Source organism: Triturus cristatus, chromosome 11 (genome assembly GCF_964204655.1).
Source record: "Triturus cristatus chromosome 11, aTriCri1.1, whole genome shotgun sequence".
In the NCBI taxonomy this organism is placed as follows: domain Eukaryota; kingdom Metazoa; phylum Chordata; class Amphibia; order Caudata; family Salamandridae; genus Triturus; species Triturus cristatus.
In genome coordinates, this window is record NC_140594.1 from 1,143,954,259 (window position 1) to 1,143,971,858 (window position 17,600).

Below are 17,600 nucleotides of genomic sequence, written 5' to 3' on the forward strand. Positions count from 1 at the left end.
CAGCATACCTTGCGATGTGCTTAGGCAAATGAGGAGAGAGCCCCACCAATCCCTTGCCACTCCGCTGAAAGCTCCTCCTCTGCATAAAGAGAGCACTTTCACAAGGGAGCAGAGTGGCGCAGCGGAAGCGTGCTGGGCCCATAACCCAGAGGTCGATGGATCGAAACCATCCTCTGCTAATATTGCTTGATTTTTCTTCCTAGGACTAATCTGTCATTTCCACCCTGCCAGCAAGGAAAAGCGCAGGCTTGTGCTAGCTATGTGAGAAAAGACTTCTCAACTATCTGTCTCTGCTGTAAATCAAGAGAGTGATCGTCAAAGGATCAACCCTATACTTTGAAAGTAAAGATACCCAATTAGAAGCATAAATGACAGGTGGGACCTTCACACGTTTTTCGGGGCATGCTTTGAATTTCATTCTTCCCTTTTTGTTCTGCTTTTATCAATCTCCTATGCATTTCATGGAATTTACTCCCTTTCTCTTCGCTGCTTTGCTTCCGATGCTGCCCATATGCTCATTTCCACTATTTGTACTGCTGCTTTCCATTTCTTCTCTTCTGCACAGCTTTGTCCTTGGTTTCAATCCCCAGTTCTTTACCCTCTGCAAGACAATTTCTACTGCTTTTCATGTTGGAATCCACACCAAATGCACCATTGGAACGGGTGCAAGATTGCCACTGCACTCGGCGTTGTAACATCTGGAACCTAGAGGACACACGTCAGAGGGCGTTGGTGGTATAGTGGTGAGCATAGCTGCCTTCCAAGCAGTTGACCCGGGTTCGATTCCCGGCCAACGCAGTGCAAATATTTATATATTCTCCAAGCAGGATATATTTTAATGCAACATGTCACAAAACTGAAATATCAGAAACAGAATAATCAGCCGTTATATAAAAAAATAAACAAACACGTAGGTAGACATCTCGATCGCCTCATCTGCTACATTCATTGTCCCAATATATGCTATTTTCCATAAAGCACTCAGCACTCACATGTGCTGATAATAAATATTTTGCTGGGGGCAGGCAATGAAAGGGCTGAGCCCCGACCAGACATTATAACCCCAGCATCCCTATTTTAAAAAGCATTTATAGGCGATATCTAGCCTCTGAAAATAATAGGCAAGATCCACCGATAAATCTGGCAAAAGTCCCCAAGATTTTGTGCATACTTGTGCTCTCACCTGAATGCAGCGCCACCTTGTAACCATCGGATGTAACTGCGGCTCAGAAAAATGTTTTATCAGAGGGCAAGTTGAGAGGACTCCAAGTGCCAGATTTCCACGGAAAGAGCCTCTCACTGCAGCTGGAAGGTTGGATACTTCAAATTGGCATAGTTTCCTGTCCAGCGTCCTCTCACGTCCCGAACGCTCCCAAACGCTCAAAAGCCTCACACCGGGCAAGCCCTCACCGGGTCGATCTCTGGCTCCCAGGTAAAGCCAAATCCTGAGTATGCTAGTGCTAGGATCACAGAGAAAGGACAGGGACAGAGAGCTGCTGTCTTGGTAAAGGCCTGAAACGGCTAATTCCTAAGAGGGTCTGCACTTTCAGTTATGACTGAATGTGAGTGGGGAAGATGAAGATTTTCTGTACCCAGCATACCTTGCGATGTGCTTAGGCAAATGAGGAGAGAGCCCCACCAATCCCTTGCCACTCCGCTGAAAGCTCCTCCTCTGCATAAAGAGAGCACTTTCACAAGGGAGCAGAGTGGCGCAGCGTAAGCGTGCTGGGCCCATAACCCAGAGGTCGATGGATCGAAACCATCCTCTGCTAATATTGCTTGATTTTTCTTCCTAGGACTAATCTGTCATTTCCACCCTGCCAGCAAGGAAAAGCGCAGGCTTGTGCTAGCTATGTGAGAAAAGACTTCTCAACTATCTGTCTCTGATGTAAATCAAGAGAGTGATCGTCAAAGGATCAACCCTATACTTTGAAAGTAAAGATACCCAATTAGAAGCATAAATGACAGGTGGGACCTTCACACGTTTTTCGGGGCATGCTTTGAATTTCATTCTTCCCTTTTTGTTCTGCTTTTATCAATCTCCTATGCATTTCATGGAATTTACTCCCTTTCTCTTCGCTGCTTTGCTTCCGATGCTGCCCATATGCTCATTTCCACTATTTGTACTGCTGCTTTCCATTTCTTCTCTTCTGCACAGCTTTGTCCTTGGTTTCAATCCCCAGTTCTTTACCCTCTGCAAGACTATTTCTACTGCTTTTCATGTTGGAATCCACACCAAATGCACCATTGGAACGGGTGCAAGATTGCCACTGCACTCGGCGTTGTAACATCTGGAACCTAGAAGACACACATCAGAGGGCGTTGGTGGTATAGTGGTGAGCATAGCTGCCTTCCAAGCAGTTGACCCGGGTTCGATTCCCGGCCAACGCAGTGCAAATATTTATATATTCTCCAAGCAGGATATATTTTAATGCAACATGTCACAAAACTGAAATATCAGAAACAGAATAATCAGCCGTTATATAAAAAAATAAACAAACACGTAGGTAGACATCTCGATCGCCTCATCTGCTACATTCATTGTCCCAATATATGCTATTTTCCATAAAGCACTCAGCACTCACATGTGCTGATAATAAATATTTTGATGGGGGCAGGCAATGAAAGGGCTGAGCCCCGACCAGACATTATAACCCCAGCATCCCTCTTTTAAAAAGCATTTATAGGCGATATCTAGCCTCTGAAAATAATAGGCAAGATCCACCGATAAATCTGGCAAAAGTCCCCAAGATTTTGTGCATACTTGTGCTCTCACCTGAATGCAGCGCCACCTTGTAACCATCGGATGTAACTGCGGCTCAGAAAAATGTTTTATCAGAGGGCGAGTTGAGAGGACTCCAAGTGCCAGATTTCCACGGAAAGAGCCTCTCACTGCAGCTGGAAGGTTGGATACTTCAAATTGGCATAGTTTCCTGTCCAGCGTCCTCTCACGTCCCGAACGCTCCCAAACGCTCAAAAGCCTCCCCTCACCGGGTAGATCTCTGGCTCCCAGGTAAAGCCAAATCCTGAGTATGCTAGTGCTAGGATCACAGAGAAAGGACAGGGACAGAGAGCTGCTGTCTTGGTAAAGGCCTGAAACGGCTAATTCCTAAGAGGGTCTGCACTTTCAGTTATGACTGAATGTGAGTGGGGAAGATGAAGATTTTCTGTACCCAGCATACCTTGCGATGTGCTTAGGCAAATGAGGAGAGAGCCCCACCAATCCCTTGCCACTCCGCTGAAAGCTCCTCCTCTGCATAAAGAGAGCACTTTCACAAGGGAGCAGAGTGGCGCAGCGGAAGCGTGCTGGGCCCATAACCCAGAGGTCGATGGATCGAAACCATCCTCTGCTAATATTGCTTGATTTTTCTTCCTAGGACTAATCTGTCATTTCCACCCTGCCAGCAAGGAAAAGCGCAGGCTTGTGCTAGCTATGTGAGAAAAGACTTCTCAACTATCTGTCTCTGCTGTAAATCAAGAGAGTGATCGTCAAAGGATCAACCCTATACTTTGAAAGTAAAGATACCCAATTAGAAGCATAAATGACAGGTGGGACCTTCACACGTTTTTCGGGGCATGCTTTGAATTTCATTCTTCCCTTTTTGTTCTGCTTTTATCAATCTCCTATGCATTTCATGGAATTTACTCCCTTTCTCTTCGCTGCTTTGCTTCCGATGCTGCCCATATGCTCATTTCCACTATTTGTACTGCTGCTTTCCATTTCTTCTCTTCTGCACAGCTTTGTCCTTGGTTTCAATCCCCAGTTCTTTACCCTCTGCAAGACAATTTCTACTGCTTTTCATGTTGGAATCCACACCAAATGCACCATTGGAACGGGTGCAAGATTGCCACTGCACTCGGCGTTGTAACATCTGGAACCTAGAGGACACACATCAGAGGGCGTTGGTGGTATAGTGGTGAGCATAGCTGCCTTCCAAGCAGTTGACCCGGGTTCGATTCCCGGCAAACGCAGTGCAAATATTTATATATTCTCCAAGCAGGATATATTTTAATGCAACATGTCACAAAACTGAAATATCAGAAACAGAATAATCAGCCGTTATATAAAAAAATAAACAAACACGTAGGTAGACATCTCGATCGCCTCATCTGCTACATTCATTGTCCCAATATATGCTATTTTCCATAAAGCACTCAGCACTCACATGTGCTGATAATAAATATTTTGCTGGGGGCAGGCAATGAAAGGGCTGAGCCCCGACCAGACATTATAACCCCAGCATCCCTATTTTAAAAAGCATTTATAGGCGATATCTAGCCTCTGAAAATAATAGGCAAGATCCACCGATAAATCTGGCAAAAGTCCCCAAGATTTTGTGCATACTTGTGCTCTCACCTGAATGCAGCGCCACCTTGTAACCATCGGATGTAACTGAGGCTCAGAAAAATGTTTTATCAGAGGGCAAGTTGAGAGGACTCCAAGTGCCAGATTTCCACGGAAAGAGCCTCTCACTGCAGCTGGAAGGTTGGATACTTCAAATTGGCATAGTTTCCTGTCCAGCGTCCTCTCACGTCCCGAACGCTCCCAAACGCTCAAAAGCCTCGCCCTCACCGGGTAGATCTCTGGCTCCCAGGTAAAGCCAAATCCTGAGTATGCTAGTGCTAGGATCACAGAGAAAGGACAGGGACAGAGAGCTGCTGTCTTGGTAAAGGCCTGAAACGGCTAATTCCTAAGAGGGTCTGCACTTTCAGTTATGACTGAATGTGAGTGGGGAAGATGAAGATTTTCTGTACCCAGCATACCTTGCGATGTGCTTAGGCAAATGAGGAGAGAGCCCCACCAATCCCTTGCCACTCCGCTGAAAGCTCCTCCTCTGCATAAAGAGAGCACTTTCACAAGGGAGCAGAGTGGCGCAGCGGAAGCGTGCTGGGCCCATAACCCAGAGGTCGATGGATCGAAACCATCCTCTGCTAATATTGCTTGATTTTTCTTCCTAGGACTAATCTGTCATTTCCACCCTGCCAGCAAGGAAAAGCGCAGGCTTGTGCTAGCTATGTGAGAAAAGACTTCTCAACTATCTGTCTCTGCTGTAAATCAAGAGAGTGATCGTCAAAGGATCAACCCTATACTTTGAAAGTAAAGATACCCAATTAGAAGCATAAATGACAGGTGGGACCTTCACACGTTTTTCGGGGCATGCTTTGAATTTCATTCTTCCCTTTTTGTTCTGCTTTTATCAATCTCCTATGCATTTCATGGAATTTACTCCCTTTCTCTTCGCTGCTTTGCTTCCGATGCTGCCCATATGCTCATTTCCACTATTTGTACTGCTGCTTTCCATTTCTTCTCTTCTGCACAGCTTTGTCCTTGGTTTCAATCCCCAGTTCTTTACCCTCTGCAAGACAATTTCTACTGCTTTTCATGTTGGAATCCACACCAAATGCACCATTGGAACGGGTGCAAGATTGCCACTGCACTCGGCGTTGTAACATCTGGAACCTAGAGGACACACGTCAGAGGGCGTTGGTGGTATAGTGGTGAGCATAGCTGCCTTCCAAGCAGTTGACCCGGGTTCGATTCCCGGCCAACGCAGTGCAAATATTTATATATTCTCCAAGCAGGATATATTTTAATGCAACATGTCACAAAACTGAAATATCAGAAACAGAATAATCAGCCGTTATATAAAAAAATAAACAAACACGTAGGTAGACATCTCGATCGCCTCATCTGCTACATTCATTGTCCCAATATATGCTATTTTCCATAAAGCACTCAGCACTCACATGTGCTGATAATAAATATTTTGCTGGGGGCAGGCAATGAAAGGGCTGAGCCCCGACCAGACATTATAACCCCAGCATCCCTATTTTAAAAAGCATTTATAGGCGATATCTAGCCTCTGAAAATAATAGGCAAGATCCACCGATAAATCTGGCAAAAGTCCCCAAGATTTTGTGCATACTTGTGCTCTCACCTGAATGCAGCGCCACCTTGTAACCATCGGATGTAACTGCGGCTCAGAAAAATGTTTTATCAGAGGGCAAGTTGAGAGGACTCCAAGTGCCAGATTTCCACGGAAAGAGCCTCTCACTGCAGCTGGAAGGTTGGATACTTCAAATTGGCATAGTTTCCTGTCCAGCGTCCTCTCACGTCCCGAACGCTCCCAAACGCTCAAAAGCCTCACACCGGGCAAGCCCTCACCGGGTAGATCTCTGGCTCCCAGGTAAAGCCAAATCCTGAGTATGCTAGTGCTAGGATCACAGAGAAAGGACAGGGACAGAGAGCTGCTGTCTTGGTAAAGGCCTGAAACGGCTAATTCCTAAGAGGGTCTGCACTTTCAGTTATGACTGAATGTGAGTGGGGAAGATGAAGATTTTCTGTACCCAGCATACCTTGCGATGTGCTTAGGCAAATGAGGAGAGAGCCCCACCAATCCCTTGCCACTCCGCTGAAAGCTCCTCCTCTGCATAAAGAGAGCACTTTCACAAGGGAGCAGAGTGGCGCAGCGGAAGCGTGCTGGGCCCATAACCCAGAGGTCGATGGATCGAAACCATCCTCTGCTAATATTGCTTGATTTTTCTTCCTAGGACTAATCTGTCATTTCCACCCTGCCAGCAAGGAAAAGCGCAGGCTTGTGCTAGCTATGTGAGAAAAGACTTCTCAACTATCTGTCTCTGCTGTAAATCAAGAGAGTGATCGTCAAAGGATCAACCCTATACTTTGAAAGTAAAGATACCCAATTAGAAGCATAAATGACAGGTGGGACCTTCACACGTTTTTCGGGGCATGCTTTGAATTTCATTCTTCCCTTTTTGTTCTGCTTTTATCAATCTCCTATGCATTTCATGGAATTTACTCCCTTTCTCTTCGCTGCTTTGCTTCCGATGCTGCCCATATGCTCATTTCCACTATTTGTACTGCTGCTTTCCATTTCTTCTCTTCTGCACAGCTTTGTCCTTGGTTTCAATCCCCAGTTCTTTACCCTCTGCAAGACAATTTCTACTGCTTTTCATGTTGGAATCCACACCAAATGCACCATTGGAACGGGTGCAAGATTGCCACTGCACTCGGCGTTGTAACATCTGGAACCTAGAGGACACACGTCAGAGGGCGTTGGTGGTATAGTGGTGAGCATAGCTGCCTTCCAAGCAGTTGACCCGGGTTCGATTCCCGGCCAACGCAGTGCAAATATTTATATATTCTCCAAGCAGGATATATTTTAATGCAACATGTCACAAAACTGAAATATCAGAAACAGAATAATCAGCCGTTATATAAAAAAATAAACAAACACGTAGGTAGACATCTCGATCGCCTCATCTGCTACATTCATTGTCCCAATATATGCTATTTTCCATAAAGCACTCAGCACTCACATGTGCTGATAATAAATATTTTGCTGGGGGCAGGCAATGAAAGGGCTGAGCCCCGACCAGACATTATAACCCCAGCATCCCTATTTTAAAAAGCATTTATAGGCGATATCTAGCCTCTGAAAATAATAGGCAAGATCCACCGATAAATCTGGCAAAAGTCCCCAAGATTTTGTGCATACTTGTGCTCTCACCTGAATGCAGCGCCACCTTGTAACCATCGGATGTAACTGCGGCTCAGAAAAATGTTTTATCAGAGGGCAAGTTGAGAGGACTCCAAGTGCCAGATTTCCACGGAAAGAGCCTCTCACTGCAGCTGGAAGGTTGGATACTTCAAATTGGCATAGTTTCCTGTCCAGCGTCCTCTCACGTCCCGAACGCTCCCAAACGCTCAAAAGCCTCGCCCTCACCGGGTAGATCTCTGGCTCCCAGGTAAAGCCAAATCCTGAGTATGCTAGTGCTAGGATCACAGAGAAAGGACAGGGACAGAGAGCTGCTGTCTTGGTAAAGGCCTGAAACGGCTAATTCCTAAGAGGGTCTGCACTTTCAGTTATGACTGAATGTGAGTGGGGAAGATGAAGATTTTCTGTACCCAGCATACCTTGCGATGTGCTTAGGCAAATGAGGAGAGAGCCCCACCAATCCCTTGCCACTCCGCTGAAAGCTCCTCCTCTGCATAAAGAGAGCACTTTCACAAGGGAGCAGAGTGGCGCAGCGGAAGCGTGCTGGGCCCATAACCCAGAGGTCGATGGATCGAAACCATCCTCTGCTAATATTGCTTGATTTTTCTTCCTAGGACTAATCTGTCATTTCCACCCTGCCAGCAAGGAAAAGCGCAGGCTTGTGCTAGCTATGTGAGAAAAGACTTCTCAACTATCTGTCTCTGCTGTAAATCAAGAGAGTGATCGTCAAAGGATCAACCCTATACTTTGAAAGTAAAGATACCCAATTAGAAGCATAAATGACAGGTGGGACCTTCACACGTTTTTCGGGGCATGCTTTGAATTTCATTCTTCCCTTTTTGTTCTGCTTTTATCAATCTCCTATGCATTTCATGGAATTTACTCCCTTTCTCTTCGCTGCTTTGCTTCCGATGCTGCCCATATGCTCATTTCCACTATTTGTACTGCTGCTTTCCATTTCTTCTCTTCTGCACAGCTTTGTCCTTGGTTTCAATCCCCAGTTCTTTACCCTCTGCAAGACAATTTCTACTGCTTTTCATGTTGGAATCCACACCAAATGCACCATTGGAACGGGTGCAAGATTGCCACTGCACTCGGCGTTGTAACATCTGGAACCTAGAGGACACACGTCAGAGGGCGTTGGTGGTATAGTGGTGAGCATAGCTGCCTTCCAAGCAGTTGACCCGGGTTCGATTCCCGGCCAACGCAGTGCAAATATTTATATATTCTCCAAGCAGGATATATTTTAATGCAACATGTCACAAAACTGAAATATCAGAAACAGAATAATCAGCCGTTATATAAAAAAATAAACAAACACGTAGGTAGACATCTCGATCGCCTCATCTGCTACATTCATTGTCCCAATATATGCTATTTTCCATAAAGCACTCAGCACTCACATGTGCTGATAATAAATATTTTGCTGGGGGCAGGCAATGAAAGGGCTGAGCCCCGACCAGACATTATAACCCCAGCATCCCTATTTTAAAAAGCATTTATAGGCGATATCTAGCCTCTGAAAATAATAGGCAAGATCCACCGATAAATCTGGCAAAAGTCCCCAAGATTTTGTGCATACTTGTGCTCTCACCTGAATGCAGCGCCACCTTGTAACCATCGGATGTAACTGCGGCTCAGAAAAATGTTTTATCAGAGGGCAAGTTGAGAGGACTCCAAGTGCCAGATTTCCACGGAAAGAGCCTCTCACTGCAGCTGGAAGGTTGGATACTTCAAATTGGCATAGTTTCCTGTCCAGCGTCCTCTCACGTCCCGAACGCTCCCAAACGCTCAAAAGCCTCACACCGGGCAAGCCCTCACCGGGTCGATCTCTGGCTCCCAGGTAAAGCCAAATCCTGAGTATGCTAGTGCTAGGATCACAGAGAAAGGACAGGGACAGAGAGCTGCTGTCTTGGTAAAGGCCTGAAACGGCTAATTCCTAAGAGGGTCTGCACTTTCAGTTATGACTGAATGTGAGTGGGGAAGATGAAGATTTTCTGTACCCAGCATACCTTGCGATGTGCTTAGGCAAATGAGGAGAGAGCCCCACCAATCCCTTGCCACTCCGCTGAAAGCTCCTCCTCTGCATAAAGAGAGCACTTTCACAAGGGAGCAGAGTGGCGCAGCGTAAGCGTGCTGGGCCCATAACCCAGAGGTCGATGGATCGAAACCATCCTCTGCTAATATTGCTTGATTTTTCTTCCTAGGACTAATCTGTCATTTCCACCCTGCCAGCAAGGAAAAGCGCAGGCTTGTGCTAGCTATGTGAGAAAAGACTTCTCAACTATCTGTCTCTGATGTAAATCAAGAGAGTGATCGTCAAAGGATCAACCCTATACTTTGAAAGTAAAGATACCCAATTAGAAGCATAAATGACAGGTGGGACCTTCACACGTTTTTCGGGGCATGCTTTGAATTTCATTCTTCCCTTTTTGTTCTGCTTTTATCAATCTCCTATGCATTTCATGGAATTTACTCCCTTTCTCTTCGCTGCTTTGCTTCCGATGCTGCCCATATGCTCATTTCCACTATTTGTACTGCTGCTTTCCATTTCTTCTCTTCTGCACAGCTTTGTCCTTGGTTTCAATCCCCAGTTCTTTACCCTCTGCAAGACTATTTCTACTGCTTTTCATGTTGGAATCCACACCAAATGCACCATTGGAACGGGTGCAAGATTGCCACTGCACTCGGCGTTGTAACATCTGGAACCTAGAAGACACACATCAGAGGGCGTTGGTGGTATAGTGGTGAGCATAGCTGCCTTCCAAGCAGTTGACCCGGGTTCGATTCCCGGCCAACGCAGTGCAAATATTTATATATTCTCCAAGCAGGATATATTTTAATGCAACATGTCACAAAACTGAAATATCAGAAACAGAATAATCAGCCGTTATATAAAAAAATAAACAAACACGTAGGTAGACATCTCGATCGCCTCATCTGCTACATTCATTGTCCCAATATATGCTATTTTCCATAAAGCACTCAGCACTCACATGTGCTGATAATAAATATTTTGATGGGGGCAGGCAATGAAAGGGCTGAGCCCCGACCAGACATTATAACCCCAGCATCCCTCTTTTAAAAAGCATTTATAGGCGATATCTAGCCTCTGAAAATAATAGGCAAGATCCACCGATAAATCTGGCAAAAGTCCCCAAGATTTTGTGCATACTTGTGCTCTCACCTGAATGCAGCGCCACCTTGTAACCATCGGATGTAACTGCGGCTCAGAAAAATGTTTTATCAGAGGGCGAGTTGAGAGGACTCCAAGTGCCAGATTTCCACGGAAAGAGCCTCTCACTGCAGCTGGAAGGTTGGATACTTCAAATTGGCATAGTTTCCTCTCCAGCGTCCTCTCACGTCCCGAACGCTCCCAAACGCTCAAAAGCCTCACACCGGGCAAGCCCTCACCGGGTAGATCTCTGGCTCCCAGGTAAAGCCAAATCCTGAGTATGCTAGTGCTAGGATCACAGAGAAAGGACAGGGACAGAGAGCTGCTGTCTTGGTAAAGGCCTGAAACGGCTAATTCCTAAGAGGGTCTGCACTTTCAGTTATGACTGAATGTGAGTGGGGAAGATGAAGATTTTCTGTACCCAGCATACCTTGCGATGTGCTTAGGCAAATGAGGAGAGAGCCCCACCAATCCCTTGCCACTCCGCTGAAAGCTCCTCCTCTGCATAAAGAGAGCACTTTCACAAGGGAGCAGAGTGGCGCAGCGGAAGCGTGCTGGGCCCATAACCCAGAGGTCGATGGATCGAAACCATCCTCTGCTAATATTGCTTGATTTTTCTTCCTAGGACTAATCTGTCATTTCCACCCTGCCAGCAAGGAAAAGCGCAGGCTTGTGCTAGCTATGTGAGAAAAGACTTCTCAACTATCTGTCTCTGCTGTAAATCAAGAGAGTGATCGTCAAAGGATCAACCCTATACTTTGAAAGTAAAGATACCCAATTAGAAGCATAAATGACAGGTGGGACCTTCACACGTTTTTCGGGGCATGCTTTGAATTTCATTCTTCCCTTTTTGTTCTGCTTTTATCAATCTCCTATGCATTTCATGGAATTTACTCCCTTTCTCTTCGCTGCTTTGCTTCCGATGCTGCCCATATGCTCATTTCCACTATTTGTACTGCTGCTTTCCATTTCTTCTCTTCTGCACAGCTTTGTCCTTGGTTTCAATCCCCAGTTCTTTACCCTCTGCAAGACAATTTCTACTGCTTTTCATGTTGGAATCCACACCAAATGCACCATTGGAACGGGTGCAAGATTGCCACTGCACTCGGCGTTGTAACATCTGGAACCTAGAGGACACACATCAGAGGGCGTTGGTGGTATAGTGGTGAGCATAGCTGCCTTCCAAGCAGTTGACCCGGGTTCGATTCCCGGCCAACGCAGTGCAAATATTTATATATTCTCCAAGCAGGATATATTTTAATGCAACATGTCACAAAACTGAAATATCAGAAACAGAATAATCAGCCGTTATATAAAAAAATAAACAAACACGTAGGTAGACATCTCGATCGCCTCATCTGCTACATTCATTGTCCCAATATATGCTATTTTCCATAAAGCACTCAGCACTCACATGTGCTGATAATAAATATTTTGCTGGGGGCAGGCAATGAAAGGGCTGAGCCCCGACCAGACATTATAACCCCAGCATCCCTATTTTAAAAAGCATTTATAGGCGATATCTAGCCTCTGAAAATAATAGGCAAGATCCACCGATAAATCTGGCAAAAGTCCCCAAGATTTTGTGCATACTTGTGCTCTCACCTGAATGCAGCGCCACCTTGTAACCATCGGATGTAACTGCGGCTCAGAAAAATGTTTTATCAGAGGGCAAGTTGAGAGGACTCCAAGTGCCAGATTTCCACGGAAAGAGCCTCTCACTGCAGCTGGAAGGTTGGATACTTCAAATTGGCATAGTTTCCTGTCCAGCGTCCTCTCACGTCCCGAACGCTCCCAAACGCTCAAAAGCCTCACACCGGGCAAGCCCTCACCGGGTCGATCTCTGGCTCCCAGGTAAAGCCAAATCCTGAGTATGCTAGTGCTAGGATCACAGAGAAAGGACAGGGACAGAGAGCTGCTGTCTTGGTAAAGGCCTGAAACGGCTAATTCCTAAGAGGGTCTGCACTTTCAGTTATGACTGAATGTGAGTGGGGAAGATGAAGATTTTCTGTACCCAGCATACCTTGCGATGTGCTTAGGCAAATGAGGAGAGAGCCCCACCAATCCCTTGCCACTCCGCTGAAAGCTCCTCCTCTGCATAAAGAGAGCACTTTCACAAGGGAGCAGAGTGGCGCAGCGTAAGCGTGCTGGGCCCATAACCCAGAGGTCGATGGATCGAAACCATCCTCTGCTAATATTGCTTGATTTTTCTTCCTAGGACTAATCTGTCATTTCCACCCTGCCAGCAAGGAAAAGCGCAGGCTTGTGCTAGCTATGTGAGAAAAGACTTCTCAACTATCTGTCTCTGATGTAAATCAAGAGAGTGATCGTCAAAGGATCAACCCTATACTTTGAAAGTAAAGATACCCAATTAGAAGCATAAATGACAGGTGGGACCTTCACACGTTTTTCGGGGCATGCTTTGAATTTCATTCTTCCCTTTTTGTTCTGCTTTTATCAATCTCCTATGCATTTCATGGAATTTACTCCCTTTCTCTTCGCTGCTTTGCTTCCGATGCTGCCCATATGCTCATTTCCACTATTTGTACTGCTGCTTTCCATTTCTTCTCTTCTGCACAGCTTTGTCCTTGGTTTCAATCCCCAGTTCTTTACCCTCTGCAAGACTATTTCTACTGCTTTTCATGTTGGAATCCACACCAAATGCACCATTGGAACGGGTGCAAGATTGCCACTGCACTCGGCGTTGTAACATCTGGAACCTAGAAGACACACATCAGAGGGCGTTGGTGGTATAGTGGTGAGCATAGCTGCCTTCCAAGCAGTTGACCCGGGTTCGATTCCCGGCCAACGCAGTGCAAATATTTATATATTCTCCAAGCAGGATATATTTTAATGCAACATGTCACAAAACTGAAATATCAGAAACAGAATAATCAGCCGTTATATAAAAAAATAAACAAACACGTAGGTAGACATCTCAATCGCCTCATCTGCTACATTCATTGTCCCAATATATGCTATTTTCCATAAAGCACTCAGCACTCACATGTGCTGATAATAAATATTTTGATGGGGGCAGGCAATGAAAGGGCTGAGCCCCGACCAGACATTATAACCCCAGCATCCCTCTTTTAAAAAGCATTTATAGGCGATATCTAGCCTCTGAAAATAATAGGCAAGATCCACCGATAAATCTGGCAAAAGTCCCCAAGATTTTGTGCATACTTGTGCTCTCACCTGAATGCAGCGCCACCTTGTAACCATCGGATGTAACTGCGGCTCAGAAAAATGTTTTATCAGAGGGCGAGTTGAGAGGACTCCAAGTGCCAGATTTCCACGGAAAGAGCCTCTCACTGCAGCTGGAAGGTTGGATACTTCAAATTGGCATAGTTTCCTGTCCAGCGTCCTCTCACGTCCCGAACGCTCCCAAACGCTCAAAAGCCTCACACCGGGCAAGCCCTCACCGGGTAGATCTCTGGCTCCCAGGTAAAGCCAAATCCTGAGTATGCTAGTGCTAGGATCACAGAGAAAGGACAGGGACAGAGAGCTGCTGTCTTGGTAAAGGCCTGAAACGGCTAATTCCTAAGAGGGTCTGCACTTTCAGTTATGACTGAATGTGAGTGGGGAAGATGAAGATTTTCTGTACCCAGCATACCTTGCGATGTGCTTAGGCAAATGAGGAGAGAGCCCCACCAATCCCTTGCCACTCCGCTGAAAGCTCCTCCTCTGCATAAAGAGAGCACTTTCACAAGGGAGCAGAGTGGCGCAGCGGAAGCGTGCTGGGCCCATAACCCAGAGGTCGATGGATCGAAACCATCCTCTGCTAATATTGCTTGATTTTTCTTCCTAGGACTAATCTGTCATTTCCACCCTGCCAGCAAGGAAAAGCGCAGGCTTGTGCTAGCTATGTGAGAAAAGACTTCTCAACTATCTGTCTCTGCTGTAAATCAAGAGAGTGATCGTCAAAGGATCAACCCTATACTTTGAAAGTAAAGATACCCAATTAGAAGCATAAATGACAGGTGGGACCTTCACACGTTTTTCGGGGCATGCTTTGAATTTCATTCTTCCCTTTTTGTTCTGCTTTTATCAATCTCCTATGCATTTCATGGAATTTACTCCCTTTCTCTTCGCTGCTTTGCTTCCGATGCTGCCCATATGCTCATTTCCACTATTTGTACTGCTGCTTTCCATTTCTTCTCTTCTGCACAGCTTTGTCCTTGGTTTCAATCCCCAGTTCTTTACCCTCTGCAAGACTATTTCTACTGCTTTTCATGTTGGAATCCACACCAAATGCACCATTGGAACGGGTGCAAGATTGCCACTGCACTCGGCGTTGTAACATCTGGAACCTAGAAGACACACATCAGAGGGCGTTGGTGGTATAGTGGTGAGCATAGCTGCCTTCCAAGCAGTTGACCCGGGTTCGATTCCCGGCCAACGCAGTGCAAATATTTATATATTCTCCAAGCAGGATATATTTTAATGCAACATGTCACAAAACTGAAATATCAGAAACAGAATAATCAGCCGTTATATAAAAAAATAAACAAACACGTAGGTAGACATCTCAATCGCCTCATCTGCTACATTCATTGTCCCAATATATGCTATTTTCCATAAAGCACTCAGCACTCACATGTGCTGATAATAAATATTTTGATGGGGGCAGGCAATGAAAGGGCTGAGCCCCGACCAGACATTATAACCCCAGCATCCCTCTTTTAAAAAGCATTTATAGGCGATATCTAGCCTCTGAAAATAATAGGCAAGATCCACCGATAAATCTGGCAAAAGTCCCCAAGATTTTGTGCATACTTGTGCTCTCACCTGAATGCAGCGCCACCTTGTAACCATCGGATGTAACTGCGGCTCAGAAAAATGTTTTATCAGAGGGCGAGTTGAGAGGACTCCAAGTGCCAGATTTCCACGGAAAGAGCCTCTCACTGCAGCTGGAAGGTTGGATACTTCAAATTGGCATAGTTTCCTGTCCAGCGTCCTCTCACGTCCCGAACGCTCCCAAACGCTCAAAAGCCTCACACCGGGCAAGCCCTCACCGGGTAGATCTCTGGCTCCCAGGTAAAGCCAAATCCTGAGTATGCTAGTGCTAGGATCACAGAGAAAGGACAGGGACAGAGAGCTGCTGTCTTGGTAAAGGCCTGAAACGGCTAATTCCTAAGAGGGTCTGCACTTTCAGTTATGACTGAATGTGAGTGGGGAAGATGAAGATTTTCTGTACCCAGCATACCTTGCGATGTGCTTAGGCAAATGAGGAGAGAGCCCCACCAATCCCTTGCCACTCCGCTGAAAGCTCCTCCTCTGCATAAAGAGAGCACTTTCACAAGGGAGCAGAGTGGCGCAGCGGAAGCGTGCTGGGCCCATAACCCAGAGGTCGATGGATCGAAACCATCCTCTGCTAATATTGCTTGATTTTTCTTCCTAGGACTAATCTGTCATTTCCACCCTGCCAGCAAGGAAAAGCGCAGGCTTGTGCTAGCTATGTGAGAAAAGACTTCTCAACTATCTGTCTCTGCTGTAAATCAAGAGAGTGATCGTCAAAGGATCAACCCTATACTTTGAAAGTAAAGATACCCAATTAGAAGCATAAATGACAGGTGGGACCTTCACACGTTTTTCGGGGCATGCTTTGAATTTCATTCTTCCCTTTTTGTTCTGCTTTTATCAATCTCCTATGCATTTCATGGAATTTACTCCCTTTCTCTTCGCTGCTTTGCTTCCGATGCTGCCCATATGCTCATTTCCACTATTTGTACTGCTGCTTTCCATTTCTTCTCTTCTGCACAGCTTTGTCCTTGGTTTCAATCCCCAGTTCTTTACCCTCTGCAAGACAATTTCTACTGCTTTTCATGTTGGAATCCACACCAAATGCACCATTGGAACGGGTGCAAGATTGCCACTGCACTCGGCGTTGTAACATCTGGAACCTAGAGGACACACATCAGAGGGCGTTGGTGGTATAGTGGTGAGCATAGCTGCCTTCCAAGCAGTTGACCCGGGTTCGATTCCCGGCCAACGCAGTGCAAATATTTATATATTCTCCAAGCAGGATATATTTTAATGCAACATGTCACAAAACTGAAATATCAGAAACAGAATAATCAGCCGTTATATAAAAAAATAAACAAACACGTAGGTAGACATCTCGATCGCCTCATCTGCTACATTCATTGTCCCAATATATGCTATTTTCCATAAAGCACTCAGCACTCACATGTGCTGATAATAAATATTTTGCTGGGGGCAGGCAATGAAAGGGCTGAGCCCCGACCAGACATTATAACCCCAGCATCCCTATTTTAAAAAGCATTTATAGGCGATATCTAGCCTCTGAAAATAATAGGCAAGATCCACCGATAAATCTGGCAAAAGTCCCCAAGATTTTGTGCATACTTGTGCTCTCACCTGAATGCAGCGCCACCTTGTAACCATCGGATGTAACTGCGGCTCAGAAAAATGTTTTATCAGAGGGCAAGTTGAGAGGACTCCAAGTGCCAGATTTCCACGGAAAGAGCCTCTCACTGCAGCTGGAAGGTTGGATACTTCAAATTGGCATAGTTTCCTGTCCAGCGTCCTCTCACGTCCCGAACGCTCCCAAACGCTCAAAAGCCTCACACCGGGCAAGCCCTCACCGGGTCGATCTCTGGCTCCCAGGTAAAGCCAAATCCTGAGTATGCTAGTGCTAGGATCACAGAGAAAGGACAGGGACAGAGAGCTGCTGTCTTGGTAAAGGCCTGAAACGGCTAATTCCTAAGAGGGTCTGCACTTTCAGTTATGACTGAATGTGAGTGGGGAAGATGAAGATTTTCTGTACCCAGCATACCTTGCGATGTGCTTAGGCAAATGAGGAGAGAGCCCCACCAATCCCTTGCCACTCCGCTGAAAGCTCCTCCTCTGCATAAAGAGAGCACTTTCACAAGGGAGCA

The 17,600-nt window shown here is 45.8% G+C and overlaps 10 non-coding genes across 10 annotated transcripts; all 10 read left to right on the plus strand.

Moving 5' to 3' along the window:
- Positions 1-726: 726 nt before the first annotated feature.
- Positions 727-798, plus strand: TRNAG-UCC (transfer RNA glycine (anticodon UCC)). Its single transcript has one exon. It is a non-coding gene; the product is annotated as a tRNA-Gly (tRNA).
- A 1,521-nt stretch (positions 799-2,319) lies between these two features.
- On the plus strand, positions 2,320-2,391 carry TRNAG-UCC (transfer RNA glycine (anticodon UCC)). Its single transcript has one exon. It is a non-coding gene; the product is annotated as a tRNA-Gly (tRNA).
- Positions 2,392-5,482: 3,091 nt separating this feature from the next.
- On the plus strand, positions 5,483-5,554 carry TRNAG-UCC (transfer RNA glycine (anticodon UCC)). The gene has a single exon. It is a non-coding gene; the product is annotated as a tRNA-Gly (tRNA).
- Positions 5,555-7,075: 1,521 nt separating this feature from the next.
- TRNAG-UCC (transfer RNA glycine (anticodon UCC)) lies at positions 7,076-7,147 on the plus strand. Its single transcript has one exon. It is a non-coding gene; the product is annotated as a tRNA-Gly (tRNA).
- A 1,510-nt stretch (positions 7,148-8,657) lies between these two features.
- TRNAG-UCC (transfer RNA glycine (anticodon UCC)) lies at positions 8,658-8,729 on the plus strand. The gene has a single exon. It is a non-coding gene; the product is annotated as a tRNA-Gly (tRNA).
- Positions 8,730-10,250: 1,521 nt separating this feature from the next.
- Positions 10,251-10,322, plus strand: TRNAG-UCC (transfer RNA glycine (anticodon UCC)). Its single transcript has one exon. It is a non-coding gene; the product is annotated as a tRNA-Gly (tRNA).
- Positions 10,323-11,843: 1,521 nt separating this feature from the next.
- On the plus strand, positions 11,844-11,915 carry TRNAG-UCC (transfer RNA glycine (anticodon UCC)). The gene has a single exon. It is a non-coding gene; the product is annotated as a tRNA-Gly (tRNA).
- A 1,521-nt stretch (positions 11,916-13,436) lies between these two features.
- TRNAG-UCC (transfer RNA glycine (anticodon UCC)) lies at positions 13,437-13,508 on the plus strand. Its single transcript has one exon. It is a non-coding gene; the product is annotated as a tRNA-Gly (tRNA).
- A 1,521-nt stretch (positions 13,509-15,029) lies between these two features.
- On the plus strand, positions 15,030-15,101 carry TRNAG-UCC (transfer RNA glycine (anticodon UCC)). The gene has a single exon. It is a non-coding gene; the product is annotated as a tRNA-Gly (tRNA).
- Positions 15,102-16,622: 1,521 nt separating this feature from the next.
- On the plus strand, positions 16,623-16,694 carry TRNAG-UCC (transfer RNA glycine (anticodon UCC)). The gene has a single exon. It is a non-coding gene; the product is annotated as a tRNA-Gly (tRNA).
- The last annotated feature ends 906 nt before the right edge of the window (positions 16,695-17,600 follow it).